The sequence below is a fragment of the Eptesicus fuscus genome, chromosome 21 (assembly GCF_027574615.1).
Source record: "Eptesicus fuscus isolate TK198812 chromosome 21, DD_ASM_mEF_20220401, whole genome shotgun sequence".
Taxonomy (NCBI): Eukaryota; Metazoa; Chordata; class Mammalia; order Chiroptera; family Vespertilionidae; genus Eptesicus; species Eptesicus fuscus.
In genome coordinates, this window is record NC_072493.1 from 28,497,885 (window position 1) to 28,520,190 (window position 22,306).

Sequence of the window (22,306 nt, forward strand, 5' to 3'; positions counted from 1 at the left end):
ATAGACACTTAGGATTTAAGCTGAAATTTTGCTTTTTAGGGATAATGAAAAACAGCCAATCTTCTAATTTGGTGCATTAAGGAGGAAAGAATTATGTAATGGTAGATAATAAATGTGCATCTTGCAACTGTGGCCTCAGGAAATTTGCAAACCTAGCAGGGATGTCCCAGATGCAAACTCCAAAATGTGTCCAAAAAGAGAACAATGGAAAGAAAATGAAAAAATGCAGTGACCACTGCTCTGTTGCTGTCATTTGCTTTGTCACTCCCTCCTCATGACCATCTTCTTATCTTGTAACCTCTCTTAACTTTCTATATCCCCTTGCTAAAGGTCAGTTTCTGATAGCCATAGTTGAATTCTGATGGATGGGGGAATCTTTGGAGCATCATTAGAAAGAGAACAAATGCAGTATAGTTCCCCACTGCTTTGCATAAATAAATCTTGGTCTAACTCTGGCCTCAGAAAAATGACTAAGCATACCTACGCTTCAGTTTTTTCATCTGGTAAAAGGAAATAATAACACTACCTCCCTCACAATGTGGTTGTGGGAATTCAATGAGAGATAGTAAGCGATAACTTACATGATTATGTGTACATGATTACGTCAACAGCTAATATTTCTCAATGTGTGCTGTGCACCAGTTTTAAACACTTCATATCCACTAACTCAATTTTCCCTGCCACCTTAGAGGGTGTATCACTATGATTCCCATTTTGTAACTGGTGAAAAATATCAAAAGAAAAATAATAGACTGGGTCCTATAAAAATAATATGAAATTCAAGTTTCAACATTCACAAGTCAAGTTTATTGGAGCTAGCCTCATCCATTCATTTATCTATACAGTTAACCCTTGAACAACTCAGGGGTTAGAGGTGCTGACCTTTCCCCCTCACACAGACAAAAATCCACATATAACATCTGAATCCCCAAAACTTAAGTACTTATAGCTTGTTATTGACCAGAAGCCTTACCAATAACGTTAATGGTAGATTAACGAATATTTTGCATGTTATATGCATTATATAATATATTTATTGAAAAAAATCTCTGTGTAGGTGGACCTGTGCAGTTCCCACTCATGTTGTTCAGGGGCCAGCCATATTGCCTTTCACTGCTTTTAGACCATATCTGCAGAACTGAGTAGCTGAAAGAGAGACTTTATGGCTTAGAAAAGCTAAAATATTTACAGAAAATGCTTTATAAGAAAAGCCTGCTGATTCCTACCCTATATCACTGCAGGACACAGCCAATCAGTCTATTTGACACCCCTCCCTCTGCCCTGCAAGATGCTGGGGAACCAAAGGTGAATTAGCTAGGTCCTGGTTTCCATCCTATATAATAAAGAGCTAATATGCTAATTAGACCAAATAGCCGAACGACCTTCCCCACATCCTTCTGGAAAACCTTCTGGATAAAGCCGGGGCTGCGAGGGCCAGCTGACCAAGGCTACGAGGGGCTGTGAAGGCCAAGCCCCTTGCACGAAATTCATGCATCGGGACTCTAGTTTGCATATAACTTACTAAGTATGTGTGTGCACACATACACACATTCATCAACTTATTTCTGGACATCTTTTGAATATGCAAACCTAACAGTATCGGGCACACTGGAAATGCCCCAAATTAATAAAATCTTGCACTGGTTTCCAAAGGAGCTGAGCCCTTTTCATAGTCAGAGGCCACCCAGTTGGTGAGGGCACCCCCTACGCATGCATCTATTCACACTTTCAACTGAGAGCCTCAGTAATTATCTCATCTCAGCCAAGAAAAGCACTACCAAGTATCTTCAGAGCTTATTAAGTCTGTGCACAGAAAGGCAACTAGAGAACTGCAATAATTATCGTGGTAATGAGTTAAAAATCAGTCTTGCCTAAAATAACCTGGTAATGAGTGAGGCCTGCTATCATATTCGCTAAAGAGGAACATTTCTCGGAAAACCAACCAGAATGGAGATTGTGTCAAAATTAGTTTACAAGTCGTGAATGCACTGCCAGGGACACTGAATATAATTATCCAAAGTAAAACAGAAGCGAAACACATAAGGAAAACCTACCAAGTAAAGTTGAAGGGACTTCTTAAGTTGATAGTGACAATAGCTAACATTCATTGAGAGTTTACCATGTGCCAAGAATTAGGTTAATAGTTTTGTGTGGATCACTTCATTATAACTCAATGAGATGGTTACTATTTTCATTTCCATATTGCAGATGAAAAAACTGAGGCTCTGAGGTGAATTATGTGCCCAATGGCACACAGCTGATAAGTGAAGGACCTAGCATGTGAATCCAGACAACTTTAGCTCAGAGTTTACTAGTCTATACTCCCTATAAATTAAAAAAAAAAAAAATAGACCAAGACAGGTTACTTGCTGGAGATCAAATCACAGCATTTATAATAGGCAGATTCATATTAAAGAAACTTATGTATGTGTCTGTGTCTCTAATACCCTGTGTGTATCTAGAGGGCAGAAAGAGAATAATTCATCTCTGATTCCCCTGCAGGAGAGTGAGGCAGATCCTTGCATATGACTGCAGATGCAAGTGGTATACTAGTATATCTGTCCTTCTGGTCTACCAGTATCCATCCTCTCTCAGCTTCATGCAGCAGTGCCCAGCTTGCCTTTGGGAAACCATCTCATTCTCATTTGGGAAACCATTTCATTTAATCTATGAAATCAAGATGACTCAGTGTCCAGCTTCAGAGTTAGTATTGTAACCATAGCCTGGTCCATCTTAACAGTCCATCTTAATGAAAGATGTTTATAGGACCCAAGATGGATTAATCATGGTCACCCCTCTGAAATATGTCTGGGGAACAACAACTCTCTTTTTACTAGATTTTAAAACTATGAGGCTACAAATCTGGGCCTGCCAGCAGTCATTTGATACCTCATGGAGAGCACCTGCCTGAAAGCGAAATCACCATAGAAGAAAATAGATCCAAGAGATAAAGAGAAACCTCTTCCATTTGACAATAATCAAGCCCCTGTATTCAATTGTTTCTGAAGTTCAATTTCCTGGACTTTTTCAGTTTAGGGAACTCTACATTTCCCATTTTAAGTTGGATATTAATCCCTTAAAATTGAGAGGGTCTTAATGAAAATAGGGTTCAAAATACTTGTTGAATCAAATTGAATTAACATTTGGAATACTTTTATTCTACAGATGCCCTGTTGGGTTTCAATATAAACCAAATCTTCCTTGAATCCATGCTCCTGCCACCATGGTGTAGTTCCAGTGTGGTCTGTCTGAGGATGGGGCACTGGAGGAGGGAAGGGTTATGGAACTCAAGTACACAGCACACCCCAACTACATTTTACAAAAGCACATAGAGATGCATGCATTTCCTTCCATTTTCACTGCCATCAACTCAGTCTAACCAAACTGTAATTTCCCACCTAGGCTACATTCACAGCATCCTGATGACTCTCCCCACTGCAAACTTAACCTCTGTGCTCATCATAGTAGCAAGAGTGACTCTAAAACTTGACTTATTGAATGCTCCTTGCTTACAATTGTCAGTGCCTTCCATTGTATCCTATATAATAAAAGGCTAATATGCAAATTGACTGACCGGCAGAACAACCGGACGCTATGACGTGCACTGACCACCAGGGGGCAGATGCTCAGCACAGGAGCTGCCCCCTGATGGTCAGTGTGCTCCCACAGGGGGAGCACTGCTCAGCCAGAAGCCAGGCTTATGGCTGGCCAACTCAGTGGTGGTGGTGGGAGCCTCTCCCACCTCTGCAGCAGCGCTAAGGACCCCTCAGGGGATGTCTGACAGTTGGCTTAGGCCCACTCCCTGTGGGCAGGCCTAAGCTGGCAGTCAGACATCACCTGAGGGGTCCTGGATGGCCAGAGGGCGCAGGCCAGGCTGAGGGACTCCCCACCCCTAGTGCATGAATGCTATGCACTGGGCCTCTAGTATAGAATAAAACCTGAACTCTTTACCCTGGCCTACAAAGACCAGAACAATGTGGCTCCTATCTTTCAAACCACGGGCACATGATTTAGCTTTTAATTCGTCAAACATATCAATCTATATGCTGATTCCTGGCCTTTGACCTTGGTATTAATTCCACCTGAAGTGCCTTTCTCTCAGCCTAATTAGCAATCTTAGAAACCAATTCCATGACCTTTCCCATGGCGTTGTTTATCCTGTACCTTCCTATCCCTCACTCATAAGAACCTCCTAGCCTTCCTATCCCCCAGCCATCCTAAATATAACTTTCACAGCTGGTCTTCACTGGCCCCATGTCAGAATCAATGCTCCCTCATCTGTATTCCTTCAGCATACCTTGTGTATAAACATTATACCGTGGCACATGCAATGCAGTCTTTTGTTTATGTATCTGAATTCTCTACCAGATCATGAGTTTATAAAGGAATAGGGAATATCTTATTCTTTCTTATAGAATGTGGGTTTTAAATACCACCATCAACCTTGTAAGTGCTGAATGAAGGTTTTGTTAAATAAAAGAAAGATGTATGGCTGTTTGTTCAATAAATTAACCAAGTGCTCTTGGAGTGAATTACTTAGCAACCCCAACAGAAATTTCATCATCTATAAAATAAACATTTTGGACAGTAGTTCTCAGTCATGGTTGTATCCCATAATCATATGGGGAAAACTCAGAAATGCACGTTCTGGATCCCACCTCCAGGAAAGTTCATTCATTCATTAGTTCATTCATTCACTTTTTTCAACGCATGCTTATTGAACACTTCCTATTTGCTAGATCGTGTTTTGGGCACAGGAGACCAGCAGTGGATGAGCCAAGTCAGGCTTTGCCCTCATGGAGCGTCTATTCCAAGAATCATATTAGGTCATATTTATTGAGGTCCTGTCACCCTCCAACATTGAAACAAAGACTTTGCCTGTATTGGCCTCCTGAGTTCCCACCTCAGCCCTAAGAGGTGGGGCTCTTATTTATCCTTGAGGGGAAGAGAGCTACAATTGGCCCACTTCATACCGGCCATAAGTATAGGAACTGGCCTAGGAGCCTGATTTCAAACCAGTTCTCCTACATCAGGCTGCTCTCCTGAAAACACATATGGGAGAGCTGAGTGGAACCACTGTTAAACTAAATCTTGTAGTCTTTACCACTCACTGACTGACTCAAGCAAGAATTCACAAAGAGCTGGCCAGCGTGAACAAAAGCCTTCTCAATAAAGAGTTGTATATAATCAAATGCTTAAAAACAGAGGAAACACTGGACCCTCCTCTGTGTCCATCAATGCATTCACTCCTCATGTGACCTGTGAGGCAAGTGTCATTACCTCATTCTACAGGTGAAGAAACTGAGTGAAGCCTACCCAAGGCCACTCAGCAGTCAGTGGTAGAACAGGGACTTGAACCTAGGACTGCCTGACTCAATGAAACTGTGGACTTTTAGCTGCCAAGCTGTAAGTAACAGGGTCTCTCCACACCATCTGTTCCCGAAAATCTCAGGCAAAATTATTATAATAGGTCCATGGCAGCAACTTAAGTGTGTCCTGATCAAGTAACCCCTGAGAATGGGCACTGAGGTTTGAATGTATCTACCTTTTCATATTTCAACATGAAACCTCCTCAGCAGCAACCTAACCTTCATAAAAGACTTCACAATTGCAACCTGCTTTCCCATGGAATATCTAATTTATTGGCCATTGCCACCCAGTGAAAGAGATATTGACCTCATCATGAAGGCTACTAAAAATATTTAACAACTGTTACAGTATGGGCACCGACCGATCAGAGCAGACAGTGGCCACAGGCACCAATGTAGCCATACCAGGGCATACCTGCCAGCTCTCAAGTTTGAATGAGACACTGTCCCACCTGAACTCCTTTAACACCAGTGAATAGACTGTGCCTGCAGACCTCAGGGCTGTGGTACTTTCTGTTTCTTCCCTAACACCATCCCCTTCCTCTCCTCCTCATTGCTAGGTACCTCCTACTTACACTTCAGGTCCAGTTCAGAGGTCCTCTTTTTGGGTACCTTCCCAATCAGAGTTGCTTTTACTTATCTTCTTTGCACTCACCTTGACTCTGCAGAGACTGCTTACTGGGAATGCCTACAGCTTCCCAGGAGCTGCTCTCAGCAAGGGCAGATGGAGAGTTGGTGCATGGATACCGCAGCCTTTCACGTGTTGGTGGGGGTAACTGAAGCATGCTCACACTGTCCACCAGACTCTCTAGTGGGATCAGCTCCAGTGGCCCTCAAAGGTAACCAGCTGGCATGATAACCCATTTATTGGCTGTCTTCCTTTTTCTGTATTACTTCCATATTTCTCTACCAGTGTTTCCTGGGATCACCTCCAAGATAAACAGTTTGCACACAAATCCTTGTTGCAGAGTCTGCTTCTGCAGGTATCCAAACTAAAACAGCTTTCCTGAACACACAGGCTAACTCAGGTCTCACAGAGCCCTGTTCTTTTCCTTCAGGAAACTCATCATTCAGGGGGTTATCTGATGCCTGGTGGTCCCTACACTCCACTCACAGGTAAACCCCTACTGTACTATGCTGAATAATGACACCCCCCCCCCAAAGAAATCAAGTCCTAACCCCTGTGTTGTCATCGCAATTAGCTAGTTATTAATATAATAGAAAGATAGCAAATCGGAGGTCAGACATTATAAGCATGGTCATCTGGGAAGTTTTACCAGGAAACTATAACTTCACATTCCTGAGGGATCCAGTCCATTCCCTGAAGATCACTGGGGAAGGCATTGAACAAAGGGGGAGGTGGAGAGATGTGCAGTGAAGTAGGGGTGACATAGGGAAAATGCTTGTCTGTCAGTCTAACCTGGGAAAAAAATTACTGATTGGGGGGTGGGGGTGGGGGTGGGAGTGGGGTGAAGCCATTGCAAGCACATGAAATCTTGAAGGGCTAATTGGTTAAGCTCCTGATTATAATCTCCAGAAAAAGAGTTTTCTCTCTTTGTTTTACTCTTGCCCATTTGCTCCTCTCTTGCTCCGTGACCCACACTTGCCTGTCCTCTTGTCATAGCCATGTAGCCATGGGCCATGCAGACTCCACATGCAATGGACTGCAGTTGGGAACACAAGCTAAGCTAGATAGATGCTGGGTTGTAATGCACTTAAATTGGAGTGAAGACTCTGGGTAGTGACCTTAATTCTTGCCCTGCTGAAGATAAGACTGGACTTTTTCCATGGTGGAATAGAAGGAAATGGGACATTGGGAACCCAGAGGTTTAATTCCAAGGAAATAAAGATCACCCATCCTCCCATGCAAGTCCCAGGAAATTCCTTTCCTTGTGACATCGCAAAGACCCCACTTCCACCTATAACAGGTGGGTATGCAAAAGGCACCCCATAAATGTTACCTTATGTGCAACTTTGTAGGTGTGATTAAATACATAATTTTGACATGAGGAGATTATCCTGCATTATCTGGGTGGCCACAAAAGGCAATCACAGATATCCTTGCAAAAAGGAGGCAGAGGGAAATTTGAGACAGAAGAGGAAATGGTCATGTGACCACTGAGTAGAGACTGGAATTGTGTGGCCACAGACCAAGGAATCCTGGCATCCAGCAGAAGCTGGAAGAGACAAGAGATGAATTTGCCTCTAGAGCCTGCTGACAGTCCCTTGAAACTGAAATTGGCCTCCAGAACTGTAAGGGAATGAATGTGTGTTGTTTTAGGCCACTAGTTTTATGGCAATTTGTTACAGCAGCCCCATGAAGGCAGTTTCCCTGCTGTTTGAGGCCTGTGGCTCCTCTCAAATCCTCTTACCTGAGGCTGAACCAACAACATCTGCATCTAAGTCTGTTAAAGGTTGAATTGTGTCCCCCAAAAAGATATTTTGAACCCCGAACCTCTCAGTACCAGTGAATGTAACCTTATTTGGAAATAGTCTTGGCAGATGTAATCAAGGTAAGATGGGGTTATTTTTTGAAGGGGAGAGGGACCTAAGTCATTATGACTGGTGTTCTTATAAGAAGCCAGGCACACACAGAGAACTCTGATGATGGAAGCAGAGACTGGAGTGATGTGTCCACAGGCCAAGGAGTGCCAAGGAATGCCAGCAACACACCGGAAGCTAAGAGAAAGGCATGAGACAGATCCTCCCCGAGAGCCTTCAGAGGGAGCATGGCCTTGTTACACCTTGATTTCAGACTTTTTGCCTCCAGGACTGTAAGAGAATACATTTCTGTTGTTTTAAGCCACCTAGTTTGTGAATCTGTTCCAGTAGCCCTAGTAGAAAAGTTCAAACCCATTCTACTGTGTCTAGATCCAGAGTCACCAAAAGGTCTGTCTTCAGGCAGCACTGGGAACATAGACAGACCCCTTGCTAAATTAACTCCTGAAGTATTGCAGTCATGCTCTCTCAATTATTAATTGTTATTAACTCCCTCAGTTAATGTGCGGTTAGCGAGCATTATGAAGTACTTTAAGTCAGGATATGGCTTTTCAGAAGATGCCATAAGCACCACGAGAAGCTCTGTCATGTTGCAGAAGGCACTCTAATTTTGAAACTCAGAGGCTTACAGCCATCTGTGGCCATAAATGAGTCCCACGGCCATCGTCAGCACCACTCCTGTGCTGCTGACCACCGAGTTAGGCAACGTTTGTGTTGGGAGACAGGGAGGCCCTGTTCCCTGCTCTGGTTTCTCTCCCACATTATTAACGTTTAATGAAGAGTAGGTTCTGTCTAATTGATCTTCAGACCAGAGCTATGTGTGATGCTAAGAAAAGTCCCAAAGGATCTTATTTGATTTTTGCACAAAACAATAATCTCCCTCACCAAATTACTGCTGGACGGGTAGGGGTTTCACCTTGAAATTGTTGACAAGGTAGCAACACAGGAATGTCTCTATTTGCTAATCCTTGTCCAAATATACATCCCCACTGTTTGCACCCTGTCAAGTGAGTCCCTGAGAAATACCAGGGCACACTGTGGAGGGGAAATGCAGCACAGGAGAGATTAGAGCCATGAGGGGACATTGATGTGCAGCACAGAGTGGCAATGAAGGGGTTTTGTCTTTGCAAAGTGACAAGCTACAATCTGGGCTCTGCTGACCGCCTTTCTTTTTCTTCTGCTGTCAAAATATTACTAGTAAGAAAACCTTTAATCATAAAACCCTCAATCTAAGAACCCCAGGAATTCCCTCTCTTCTTAGCCATATCATTTTACTGGCAGCTTTTAGTGGGCTGTTCGGTGGTATATAAGCCATGTGTTGAACACTACTCCATGTTGAAAACTCAGAGTTGGCCTCTCTTCAATCTGTGGTGGCTCAGTTTTTTGGCTCAGTCTGAAGTCAGATAAGAAAATGGCCTGGAGAAGGACAGACAAGATCTGCCTCCAGCCCTCTAGCAGCCTGGAGTTCAAGGTTGCAGATCAACTCTCTTCCCGGCCAACAGTAGATCCCTACCATGCCCAGGCACTTAAATGGCACACACAAAACCCATTAGGGAAAGACTTCCCTATTGGGCTCAGGGGTGTCCTTTGGTTCTTGCCTTTACGGAGATTGTTTTTTCTGGACTTTGGAAGAACATCCTGTGGGAAAGCAAAATTGACAGCCCATGATGGAAATCCTCTGTGTAACCCTTATAGAGAAAGAGAGAGAAACTCAGACCCAAATTAGGGACTAAAAGAGCCCCAGGTTCTAATGGATTCATCTTTCCTAATTGCCTGTTTAGCATGTCTGTGAAATTTAGATAAGGCTTCAATAGAGCCCAAAGAAGATGCAGGAGGGAGTTACAAAAAGATTAAAAGGGTGTAAAAATGGGGTTTATGGATTGAGGAATTGGTGGTTATTTATCCCGGAAAAGAGAAGGCTGAGGGGGGATATTATAAAGACTTCATACTAGATTATTTATGTAAATAAGCAGACACCCAGCTGGCCTGCAATCTCAACCCTTTGTCAGGAACAGTGGGTATGGGTTTACAGGTAGTTTTAAAATCATTAGTTGTCTGCACAAATTTCTGAGGGGTTCATTGTTGCTGGACAATACACATTATGCATATGCCAAGTTTAATGAGCCTAGACACCACCCACTAAAGTCATTTTGCTAAGCATATGATGAAGGCCGTTTTTATGTCCATTGCCACAAGCAGAGGTGTTCCTTGTATGATGGCAGACTCCAGGACTCATCCCTTCTTCAATTCCCCAACTATAGTCAGGTTTTAGGAGGGACAATCAGGGATTCTGTCATCCAGACAGGAAGATGCTGGGAAGAATGTCCTCTCAGGAAGAGGAGCTGAGCTTAGCCTGAGGCAGAAGAGGTGTTCCCTTGCTCAAGAAAGTCCTAAAATGCCTCCTGGAGAATTCTTTCCCCTGGTGCTACCTCCTGACCACACTATGTTCCTTTCATTCAAAAAGACACTAACTGAGCACTCAGCTCTGCCTGGTCCATCCAAGCTCTGGGCTCTGAGCCTAGACACAGAGATAAAGAAAGGTTCTAATCGTGCAAAAAATAAGACTTGAATACTAATGGCACTAATAATCATTTCACAGGATTACTTAGTGAGCATATGTTCTGCTCTGAGCCCTCAACCCAGCACTTTCAATATAGGATTTTATTTAATTCTCAAAATACCCTGTGAAAAAAGAACTAGGGTTTCCCCCTTTCTACAAATACAGAACCTTTAGGAAATCAACTAATTTGCTCAAGATCACAGAAGCAGTAAGGGTCTTGGTGAGATTTGAATCTGTGCTTTCTACTTTGTCTTTTTCAGTATATATTGGTTTTTGTTGCTTTTTGATGGAGATTTAGAGCAGACCACAGAACTTTATATTTGGGAGATATCATAGCAATCACTAGTCCAAACTTTTTTATACTTTTGTTACCTTTGACTTCTCTGTTCTTTTCCTTACCAAAATGTTCCACCAAGTGTTTGCAGAGGAAATGCAGGGAGGGGCCACCCAGCCCTTTTTGGGGAAGGCAAGGAATGTGTCCCAGGAGGAGACATGCCCTAGATTCTTGAGGATCCAAAAGCTCTTTTGTTCCTTTGTGTCATCTAGCACTCACACCAATTCTTCAATCTAGTCTTGATGTACAGCCTAGTGCACTGCATCCTTTGCCTCCCCTACACACATGCGCGTGCACGCGCGCACACACACACTCACTCATACCCCTCTCCCTAGGATCCTATTCACTCAATAAACATATATTGAGTGCCAGGTGGCAGGACTAGAATGATGGCTGCCCTCATGGAGCTCAGAGTAGAACAGAGGAAATAAGAAGTGATCACTTGATCTGAATGAAACTGCATATGAGAGTAGGCCCCAGGAAAAAGCAAAGCCCTAGAGGAGTTTTTGAGAGAAATTGATGGTTGAGAGCTGGGACCCAGAAAGATTTCCTGGCAGATGATTAAACTTGGAACAGCAGCTACTTGTGGAAGGCAACCCAAAGCCATGCTACAGAAACAGCCAAGAACCTAAGAGACCAGGGACTCAGCCATGTAGCTGAAATTTTAGGGGTGGGATAGGACAAGGTGGCAGATGAATTAAACATTAATGCAGGTTGGGGTATGGACCATTCACTTGGCAGAAAAATAGTAATACCTTGCAGAATCATAAACAAAATGAAAAGCACAAGCAAGTATGGCTCCACTTCAGAATTATGTAATGCCTCCTAATTCTGTTTAACCACGATTGATTTCTTTTGTCTTTGAAGTTTGAAAACTTGAAGACTAATTTTGAATGAAATATTTGCAAGGAAGAAGCAGACATGTGTCATAAAATATGCCCCACCAAACAAAAAAATTAAGAGAGAGGAAAAATGTATTAATTTTTTGAATGAGTTTTAAGCTCATCAGCCCAGAGAAATTCCCACTGTTAAAATGAGCCTAATCTTCGCAATCACAAAGTAGTTGAGGAAAGATTCAGATGGGGACAGCCGGAAGCCGAGCTAATTTCCGGGAATTCTCTGGCTTTGCACATGTACCACTAGAGGCGATTGTATGACTGTGCTAATGAGAATTGTATTAGCATATTGAGTTCTAATTGTTACATCTCTGAACATCCCCTTACTGGAGAGAAGGAGGGAGAAAATCAAATCTTAAATAAAAATACACCGCACATCTCGCCTGATCAATGGGAGCCCTGGAAGGGCAGTTGCATTTGCCCTCCCTCGTGCTGATACACACCTGACAGCCCATCATAAAATAATGGCCCAGAAAAAGCCTATTAGTCTGTATCCTACTGCCTTGTGGCCAGAAAGATTGTTGCTATCACTGACTTTTATTTGATAAATTGTAGGTTTTGACACAGTTATATGGTGGGTGTCACTGATGCCCTGGAGAATAGAAAGAAGAAACCATTTATTTGCCCATCCATTTGCCTGGCAATGTACCGTCATTTACCTTCCTCATGCTCCAGTGAGGCATCACCTCATCCAACAAATTATATCCACCTCGCAGGTCTGCACTGGGTATCTCCCAACATCCTCTGCTTGATTTAATTGTAAAAATTAATGAACATTTATTAAGTTGCTATAGTATGCTACAAACTCTGCCAAGCACAGTTGAGGCCTTATCCCACTTATTTTGCACAATCCATAATGCAGACATTATTCTAGCCATTTAACAGATCAGGAAACTGAGACTCAAGGAAGTTAAGTAAAGTCAGTCCAAAAAATAAAATAAAATAAAATAAAGTCAGTCCATTTAGTACAAAACAGAGACTAAAGAGCCAGGGCTATTTAATCCATTTTCTTGGCTCCTGACAACTAGCCCCTTCCTCCTCATCCAGGATACCTTCTTGGGAACCCAAGCCAGGGCAAGGAACCCAGGTGTGGCTGGCTCTGCAGCACTTGCTCTTAAGCAACTCTGCTCAGCCCCTACCCTGTGACAACTGCAAGGCATTGCAATTATTGATTTGTCTATCTCCCTTAAATAGATTTTGAGTCCTTGGGAGTAAAGAATGGGCCTTAGACAAGTTTGTAGTCCCAGCGCTTAGTTACTGTCAGTGTGGAATGAATGAATTCAGGAGTGAATGAATAAAAAGAGCATCTACCCAAAACAAAGTTGAAGTAACGCTTAGATAAAATTGAACAACATTGCAGAAAAGTTAATAGGCGAGAGAGGTAGACCTGCCCCAATGGACAGAGTCTTAATGTTTCTTTCAGTAACACCTATAATTCAAATCTGAATTCAGCAAGACAGATGCCCCAATCAACACATTCAAACCAAGTTAGAAACACTGCTGCTCCCAGAGCCTGCTGTGGCCTGAGGGCTTCCTTACAGGGCTCAGAGCCCCCAGCCCACTCCACCCAGCCCCATTCCTTCATTTGTCTGTGACTTGCAGTTTTAGAGTCTAGAAACATTCAAGCCATGCCACCCTCCTTTTTCAAAAGCTTTTTTCCATAACAGCAGTGTGATGGGTTTTTTATTTGGTGCTTTTGTAAAGGAGGGGCTGGGGATGAAGGAGAAAGGAGAAAAATGGAATGCCTTGAAAACAGAAATTGGAAACAGATAAAAGCGAAGCTGAATGCAGAGGCATCTATAATATGGATGCCTCAGGAATTTCTGAAGCCTCTGTGCTGGGCAGGATTACACTCTGAATGGAGGCAGCACTAAGGATGTTCTCTGAATGGCTTCCCAAAGAAGAAAGTACACATGGCTGTAAGCGGGTGCCCACCCCCTCCATGCAGGGCAGAGAGGAAGGGGGAGGCAGAAGGCAAAGTCTGAGAGATGGGATTTGAGAGGAGCAGGGCCATTTTCTTATTGTTTACAAAATGATATTTAGTTTTTCCTGGAGTCAGGTAATGAATCTTCAGACTTAGTTGTTGAGTACAAGTAGCTTATTTAGCAGGTGACTCCAGGAAGCAGTGATATGAAGGTGGGAAGTGACATGGGGATGGGAAAGGAGGGTGATAAACATTCTCAGTCTAGCTACCACTTGGGCATGAGTCCTACTGGGGGCTCTGAGAAGTGGTGTGGAGGCCCTTCAAAAGGGCAAAGGAGCTGGGAGAGTTACCCTACAATCCTATTCGTCCTTGGCTAAGGGCTCTTCATGGAGGTGGGAGTCCCCAGCACTTCTGGCCTGTCCTGAGTGCAGGCTGAGAGGCAGCTAGACAGAGGGCTCAGGCAGTGAACCTCCAGGATTTGAAGTGAGAAGGTGCCAGAAGGAATGGTGAGTAAGGAGTGAACACGCTTGGGATATAGACAGGGTGTGTGGTAGCCCTAAGTTACATTACGTATACCTTATGATATACTATGTGTGTGTGTGTATTGTGTGTTTGTGTGCATAAAACACATGGACACATATATTTCTGAGTGTATAAGTATTTATATGTGTGGAACAAAACAAAAATATGTAATTAATGGTTACCTCTATTACAAAAGCCCTCATTACCTGATGCCATAAATATTTATGGAGTACTTACCATGTGCAAGCCACTGTTCTATGAATGGGAAAACACTATGACCAAGCTAAACCAAGTCCCTAAGCCCACAGAGAGACAGAAATACACAAATCAACTTAGAGGATATATTTTTATCAGGATAAGTGCTATAAGAAAAACTGAGAGGTGAGGGAAGGCCCAAGGTGAAAGGAAAGTTCTTGCTGAGATGTGACTGATAAGGAAGCAGGTCAGTGAAGGTGTAGGGGCTTCAGCCTTCCATACATAATGGCTCTAAGCTAGGAAGAAACTTGTTACCATTTTTATACCTTTATATCTACAAATTTTCTGAAATGCTTACATATTATTAAAATTGGAGGGGAAACTACAATAAAATTATTTTAAAAACATTCTTTGAGTGAGAGACAGAAAATAAAAAATATACATATTCTTTGAGTAAGAGACAGAAAAAATCCAAAGAAGACTTTATTGATTCTTAGAAATTTGACTGATACAACATTCCAAAATCAGTAATCTTCAGGGAATCAGAAAACCTCCATTAACTTCTCTTAATGGCTGGCAAGTACAGAGTCAATCGATAAGTATTTATGGAGCCCGCACTGTGTAAAAGGCACTGTGTCGGGTCCCGGGAGAACACTGAAATGAGTAAGACAGTGATGGGCTGTCATGCTGTCTGTGCCTAGCAGGGGAGGTGGGGATCATAGGAAACAATTCTATGATTAGACATTTCATAGTAAGAACTATGACAGACTATAGATAAGGTGCCCTGAGACTAATCTAGGCAGAGGCATGTTTAGGAAGGCTTTCTAAGGTGAAAGGCTTTTGAGCCGGACTTATGAAGTGGGTAAGGTTGCCATAGCCACAGAAGGTTTTACAGGCAAAGAACAGCATGGATGAGGGTAAGCAGAGGAAAACTGCAGCTCACATTGGGGAAGGTGTAACTTACTGTGTCTGAGAGATCTGGTTCCTAGCATTCAGGAACAGGAGACCAGGTGGGAGAGATTGGTGGAATGGAACGACAGAGAGCCATGAGCGAAGGTCACTGATGGTTTCCCAGGCACTCAGCTATTCCCCTGCTTCTGGTAACAATGCTCCAATTTCCCTGGGGAACCACCATGCCATATAAGTTGATGTGGTTGGGTGGAGCTGACTACCAAAGATCTCTGGCTTCAGAAGTGGCATGCATCTAAGGTCTGACTAATCAGAGCATCCCAATCCCTTGTTTATGACCATTGGTTGAAGAGTGGAAACATGACCTAATGAGCACCAATTAGATTTAGTTCAAAAGTTAGTACTGAATGTGTTGAGAAAAGAAAACTCTAGTGGAGCTGCTGAGGGGATGACTAAAAATCTGAGACTGCTGCTGGGAGTCACATTATCACCATGATGACAGACAGTCTGTCAGAAGAAAGCTAACAAAGGAAAGGATATCTGAGAGAGAAAGTGAGGAAGACTCTTTTATTTTAATGACAACTTTTAAGGTCAACTCTAGGAATTCCAGTTGTGGAACCTAATAAACTTTCTTTCTTTTCCTCTTGAGCTACTTTGGGGGTAGATTTCTGTCCTTTTTAATCAAAAGCCCTTTTTACCACCCTAAATATAAGCCCACACAAAGACTCTGAATGTTCAGATATGCCTCATTCATGAAAGCCAAAAACTGAAAACAATCCAAATGTCCACCAACAGGTGAATGGATAAATACCATGTAGTATCTAATCTAATAATAGACAAATATGCAAATTGACCGCACCTTCGCTACACCTAAGCCACGCCCACCAGCCAAGCCAACCAACCAATCAGGACGAGTATGCAAATTACCCCAACAAAGATGGCGGCTAATTTGCATATCAAGACAGCGTCCAAAGAAGCCAAGAGCTGCAGAAGGGAGTAAAGCTTCGAAGAAGCAAGCAAGCCGAGAGGGAGGAGAAGGGCGGGGCGGAGGCGGGGCCAGGGGCGAAGGGAAACGCGGGTGGGCTGGAGGAGAAGGTGAGGCGGGGCGGGGGAGAAGGGAAACGTGGGTGGGCTGGAGGAGAAGGTGAGGCGGGCGACAAGGGAGGAATGGAGGCGGGGTAGAGTGCAGCAGGAAATCCTATTGCAGGATTTTTCCTGCAACGGGAAAGCTAGTATTCATTATAATACTACTCAGTAATAAAAAGGAATCAACTCCTGATACATTTAACAATATAGATAAATCTCAAAAACATTATGAGCAGTAAAGAAAGTCAGACACAAAATACTGTATGATTCCATTTATACAAAATATCCAGAAAAATAAATCTAATCTATAATGACAGAAAACCAATCAATAGTTGTCTGGGGTCAGAGGCATGTGTGGGGATAGTTTAGGAGAGAGCACAAGGGATTTTTTAGGGTGATAAAAATATTCTATGTCTTAACTGGTGGGAGTTACACTGATATAAATTTGTCAAAAATATATCATTGGATTAATACAATGGAAATGTACATTAATGGGTGCATTTTATTGAATGTAAACCTTAATACAGTTGATTTTTAAAAAATGAATGCAAAATAAAATAATTTTGGACAAAAATATATGTACCATTCAAAACAGTCTTCATACTATTATATAGAAAAGAGAGGGCCAGTGAAGGTTTTTGAAATGAGGGTCTCCCCTACGCAGGGTTGTTATCCAGAGGGTCCACATGTTGTCAGAGTTCATGGTGTAGTGGGTAAGAGCTTAGGTATCTGGCTAAAACCCTCCAGATTAAAATTACAGATCCATCCCTGTATTACTTTGGGGATATTACACAACTTCTCTGTGCCTCCATTTGTTTATTTATTTGTTTACAAAATGTGGATAGTAATAGCACCAATCACAGCTATTGTAAAGACTGAATGACAATGTATTTAACACACTCAGAAAAGAAGGAGGAGGAGAAGTCAGAAATGTTAAGGTTCTTAAGTCATAGTGGTGGAAGGATTAATTTGGTTGGGATAAAAGATAATGGCAAAGGGACTACATGGTCCATTCAAGAAAAATAGGACCTTGAACTGGACCAATGCTCATGAGAATGAAAAGGAGATGTAAATTTGAGAAATACTTCAGAGGTAGAGTCAACAGGATTTGGCAAATAATACATGGCAAGGAAGAGGAAGAAATAAAATTCTCAGAACTTTCTAACTTTGGAGACTGAAGGAATGTTAATGCTATTAGTTAGGGTGAGAGAAAAAACAGGAAGAGGATCTGACTCATGGCAAAGATAGCAAGTTCACTTTTAGCCACATGGAGCTGAAGCTGATCTCAGTACATGTCCAGTATAAGTGGAAAGCAGTATCTGCCATGGTACTGCAATGCTCAGTGAGAAAATAAGTCTCCATAAAGACATGACCTCTTTTTGCAGTTTTAGAGATCAGATTAGTGTTCTGAATGGTAATCATTGTGAATAATCACTACATATGGAGAAAACAAGGCTTGACATATTGGGAAGTAATAGCAGAAAGCAATTAAAATGTATCCTGTCAGTAATGCCATCAGTGAAATCTTGCATGAGAGCAAAGAGGAGAGGAAGACTCAAAACAGGTCTGACAACAGATTTCTCTATATGCTTGCAAAATTCTAGCACAGAACTTAGTGTCTTAGAATTTGTGAAATGATTAAGCTTAATCCCTAATCTTAACTACTTATTCCTAGGGATGGATATATATATTCCTATATAATAAAAGGCTAATATGCAAATCGACCAAACAGTTGAATGACCAGTCGCTACGATGTGCTCTGACCACCAGGGGGCAGTCGCCAATTCAGGAGCTGCCCCCTGCTGCTCAGTGTACTCCCTGCCAGCCAGAAGCTGGGCTCATGGCTGATGAGCACAGCAGCTGTGGCGGGAGCCTCTCACACCTCCACGGCAGTGCAAAAGATGTGTGACTGATAGCTTAGGCCCAATCATGGGAAGCAGTCCTAAGCTATTAACTGGATATCCCCCAAGGCCTCCCAGCCTGCGAGATGGTGCAGGCTGGGCTGGGGGATCCCCTGAGTGTATGAATTTTGTGCACCAGGCCAATATATATATATCCCTGATTTCTGTATTTCTGTGGTGATATCGTCCTTAAAACACTGAGATTTAAATTTATTATTTGAAAATACACAGCTTAATTTCCACTAATTCACTATATCTCTTCACTGGTGAGGGTGATTCCAAGGTTACCCTCTGGCATAAAGTGTTGGTGACATTCCACTTTAATAGTGATCCTCAAAGTATTCCCTATAGAATATTATCTCATGAGATGTTCTGTGAACAAAAGGGTCCCATGGCTAAGTAGATTTGGAAACTGCTGCATACTCTAACCCCTACTAGGAAATTCAGGATGCCCATTCACATATTAACGGCTCTGAGAATCCTGCAGGAAAACAAACAAACAAACAAAAACTAATTTAATTTTGTTTAACCTAGGTATCCCCCAATTTGATTGGCCAAATGCATCTTTGATTTCATAATACTTTCCAGCATTCTGAGGAACTAATATCCATAAATTATACTTTGGAAAATCCTAGAAAATGCTTCCATGGGCCATAATTCTAAAGTAACCCAATTTCTAGACTAAGCCAATCTTAACAATACTTGGAATAAATGAACAAAGCTTTCTGTTTGACAACTTGCAGGCAAGTGCCTAGCCAATTATTTGGCTGAATCATTTTATTTCCCTTTTTCTGAGGACTGTTGAGACATCAAGTTAGTACCACCCACATGGGCTTGCATAAGCTATATTATTACTCTTTATGGAAACTAGATAGAACACTGCTCTCCCAACAGCTAAATAACACTTGGCATAGACAAAAGAGAATATCTTAATAGTTTGTTATGTTTGTTCTATGACATTGTTTAGAGTCGTGGGTAGTAGAAGGAAAAACACTAACAGCTATATTTGTGGATTAAATATAAAAATCAAAATGTGTATACTGATTACTTTTTGGTGTTTAAAAGTATCTTAATCAATATGAAGACTTGTTTAAACACATTCCCTAAAGCATCATTTCCAAATGATTTCTAGTAGAAAGGAAACCTTTCTGAAGTCAGAGGTAAGAAATAAAGCAAAGGTGGTCACGCTAAGGAAGTGAAGAATTGGAAATGGGGCCTGGGAATCAACTGCGTTACCTCCTGACCCTCCCAATCAGCCTGTGTTGGGCGGAAATTAACATGATTATATGGCTGGCTTCCCTCCCACCTGCATAGTGTGTGTTCTCAGGAGGGTGGAGAAGAATACTCTCCTCACACTAGCAGTCCTCCTGGAAGCCTAGTCCTCAGATGCCGTGGAGATGAGCCGCGTTCTTGGCAGGATAACCTTGGGTAAACATAGATGGCCCTCTCAGCCCCCGCAGCAGCCAGACCCCAGTTTAACAAATTAGTTCACATCTCTCCCTATATGAAAACAAAGATATTACTAATATCTACTTTCAACAACCAGAGTTTTGCAAGGACCAAATAAAACAACAGATGTTAGTGTGTTTTGTACATAGAACATAATAAATTATTATCAGAATGACAATCTTCTTCCCACTTAAACCAGGGTTTGGCAAACTATGGCCCATGGTCAAGTCTGTCCTGCAGCCCAATTCTATAGAACCTACAAGTTAGAAATCGTTTTTATATTTTAGAAGATAAGTAAAAAAAAGAGAGAAGAAGGAACAGGAAGGACAAGATGAGAAGGAGGAGGAGAATATACAACAAAGCCCATATGTGACCTGCAAAGCATAAAATATTTACTATCTGTTCCTTTACAGGAAAGAGTTTGTGGATCCCTATTTTAAAAAAGAAAAGCTGGCTATTTCTTTGCCTTCCCGTAGTAGACGGGAAAAATGACCCTGGTTCTTCGTCACTCCCTACACCATGTGTCTTCCCACTTTGTCACTGGCCTCAGCCACAAAGTGCTTGGCCAATGAAATGCTTGCCAAACAGGCTTGAAAATCACTAATATGATTGTACTTGCTCTCTTGTGCCTCTGCCATTACTTTGAGAACATGCCAGTGCTAAACATGCTACAAGATGGGAGAGTCATGGGGCAAAGCCAAGAAACCTCAGTCATCACAGCTGAGGCCATCATAGATCAGCAAACAGTCAGCTGACTCTCCAACATCTGAGTAAACCCAGCCAAGACAAGGAGAGCTACCTAGGTGACAGTTGACCCACATGCATGGGCAATAAATGCTACTTGTCGTATGCTACTAAGGTTTTATTACACAGCAAGATATGTTATGCTTTCTTCCTTTTCACTCACCACCTGCAGAAGACACCTAAGAAAACTGTTCTTGCCTCAGTCTTCATTAAGATTCAGGCATCCCTACCAGCTTTCATCTTGGCTTTTGAATACAAACATATGCCTGAGATCCACAGGCTAGTCACACTTGTCAGATAACACTAAAGAGGGTAGATAGAGATGGCTTAGCCTTGGAATTAGAACTCTCATTTCTACCAGTGCTTCAATCTTCCAGAATCATTATTTTCTCTGCAAAGAGATGTCTTCATCTTCAGTATCTGGAAACAAGGATGAACTGTTCTAATAGTTAACTTTTTCTCAAATCACCTTAAAATTGAAACATGAATGTACAATTCTTTCTTTAATAACACAGAGTGGTGGTTTTAAAATAGTCCACAAATTCTCTGACCCTTCTCCTTCAAGAGGTGAAATGTAATCCCTCTACCTTCAATTGTGGAGCAGGACTTACTGACTTGCTTCTAGTAAGTAGAGTGTAAGAAAAGTGATGGTGTGTGACAGCCAAGATTAGGACATAAAAGCCATTCTGGTTGCTGCCCTGCTTTTCTCTCTATTAGAAATGTCACTGTAAGGAAAGTCCATTGTCATGTGTAAATACTCTAGCAGTCCTATGGAGAGGCTGATGTGTTAAGAAACTGGGGCCTCTTGCCAATAGCTACGTAAAGGCACTATCTTGAAAGTAGATCCTCCAGAGCTTCTGGTGGCAGGGTCTGGGGAAAGGGCAGAAGGAACCATGTCTGGCCATGAAGGTGGTAAGAAGAGGCCCCTGAAGCAAGCCAAGAAGCAGGCCAAGGAGATGGATTAGATATGAAATTCAAGCAAAAGCAAAAAGAGGAGCAGAAGAAACCCAAGGAGGTAAAAGCAAAGGCTGTGGGGAAGGAACTCCTGGCCACAGGTGGAATTAAGAAATCTGGCAAAAAGTAAACTATTTCTTCTGCCTGGGGCAATAGTGATCCTTAATTCTATTCCTGTTTTAACATCTAGATTCCCTGTCATAACATCTTTTGCCACCTATAGTTAGAATGAAGTGTTGTCTTAGAGCCTGATGTACATTTAAGAATAAGTATTTGTAAAAATAAAAAGTAGATCCTCTAGTCACAGTCAAGCCTTCAGATGAGACTGCAGCCCTGGCTGACATCTTGACAACAATATCATGAAAGACTCCAATCCAGAATCACCTAGTTAAAGCTATTTCTGAGATAATAAATAATTTTGGACCCAATGGAATTTGGGGTAATTTTTATGCCAGCATTAAACAATTAATACAGATAGCATCAAATGATTAAAACCATTCATTCATAGCTGACCCAAATGTCCTAAGAACAAAGAAATCATGAAATAAGAATGGGAAGAGTCTTATAACCCAATTTTCTTGACACCAGCCTACATTTCTTTGGTGAAGTGATCCATGGGAGTTCTGATTTTGTTGCTGCCACCTACATTAGTCTGTTTACACATTTGTTGCCATCAAAATCGAAGGTGTAGAATTGACTGGTTATTGAAGATGACATCCTAATTGCCATACCAAAGACCTTGTGACAATTAAAGTATCTTACACTTTTAAATCAACAGTGTTCTCACTAATTTTTACTTTTGAACATAGATTTACTTCTTATTTAACTTTCATAGTTTATGTTTATTTCTAATTTTTTAAGAAATAAATCTTAATAATTTATCTGAAAAGTTTAGAGTAACACTTGCTTTTTAGTAAGGATTATTTTTATACTCTATGGTGTGATTGTAAATGGAATCAATCTT

At 41.9% G+C, this 22,306-nt stretch overlaps 1 protein-coding gene and 1 pseudogene across 12 annotated transcripts in view; one reads left to right on the plus strand and one right to left on the minus strand.

Moving 5' to 3' along the window:
- The window catches only part of CDH13 (cadherin 13), a 1,044,015-nt gene that overhangs the window by 966,931 nt on the left and 54,778 nt on the right, over positions 1 to 22,306 (minus strand). The gene's annotated exons all lie outside the window — the stretch shown is intronic.
- On the plus strand, positions 21,282 to 21,533 carry LOC114230906 (translation machinery-associated protein 7-like; annotated as a pseudogene).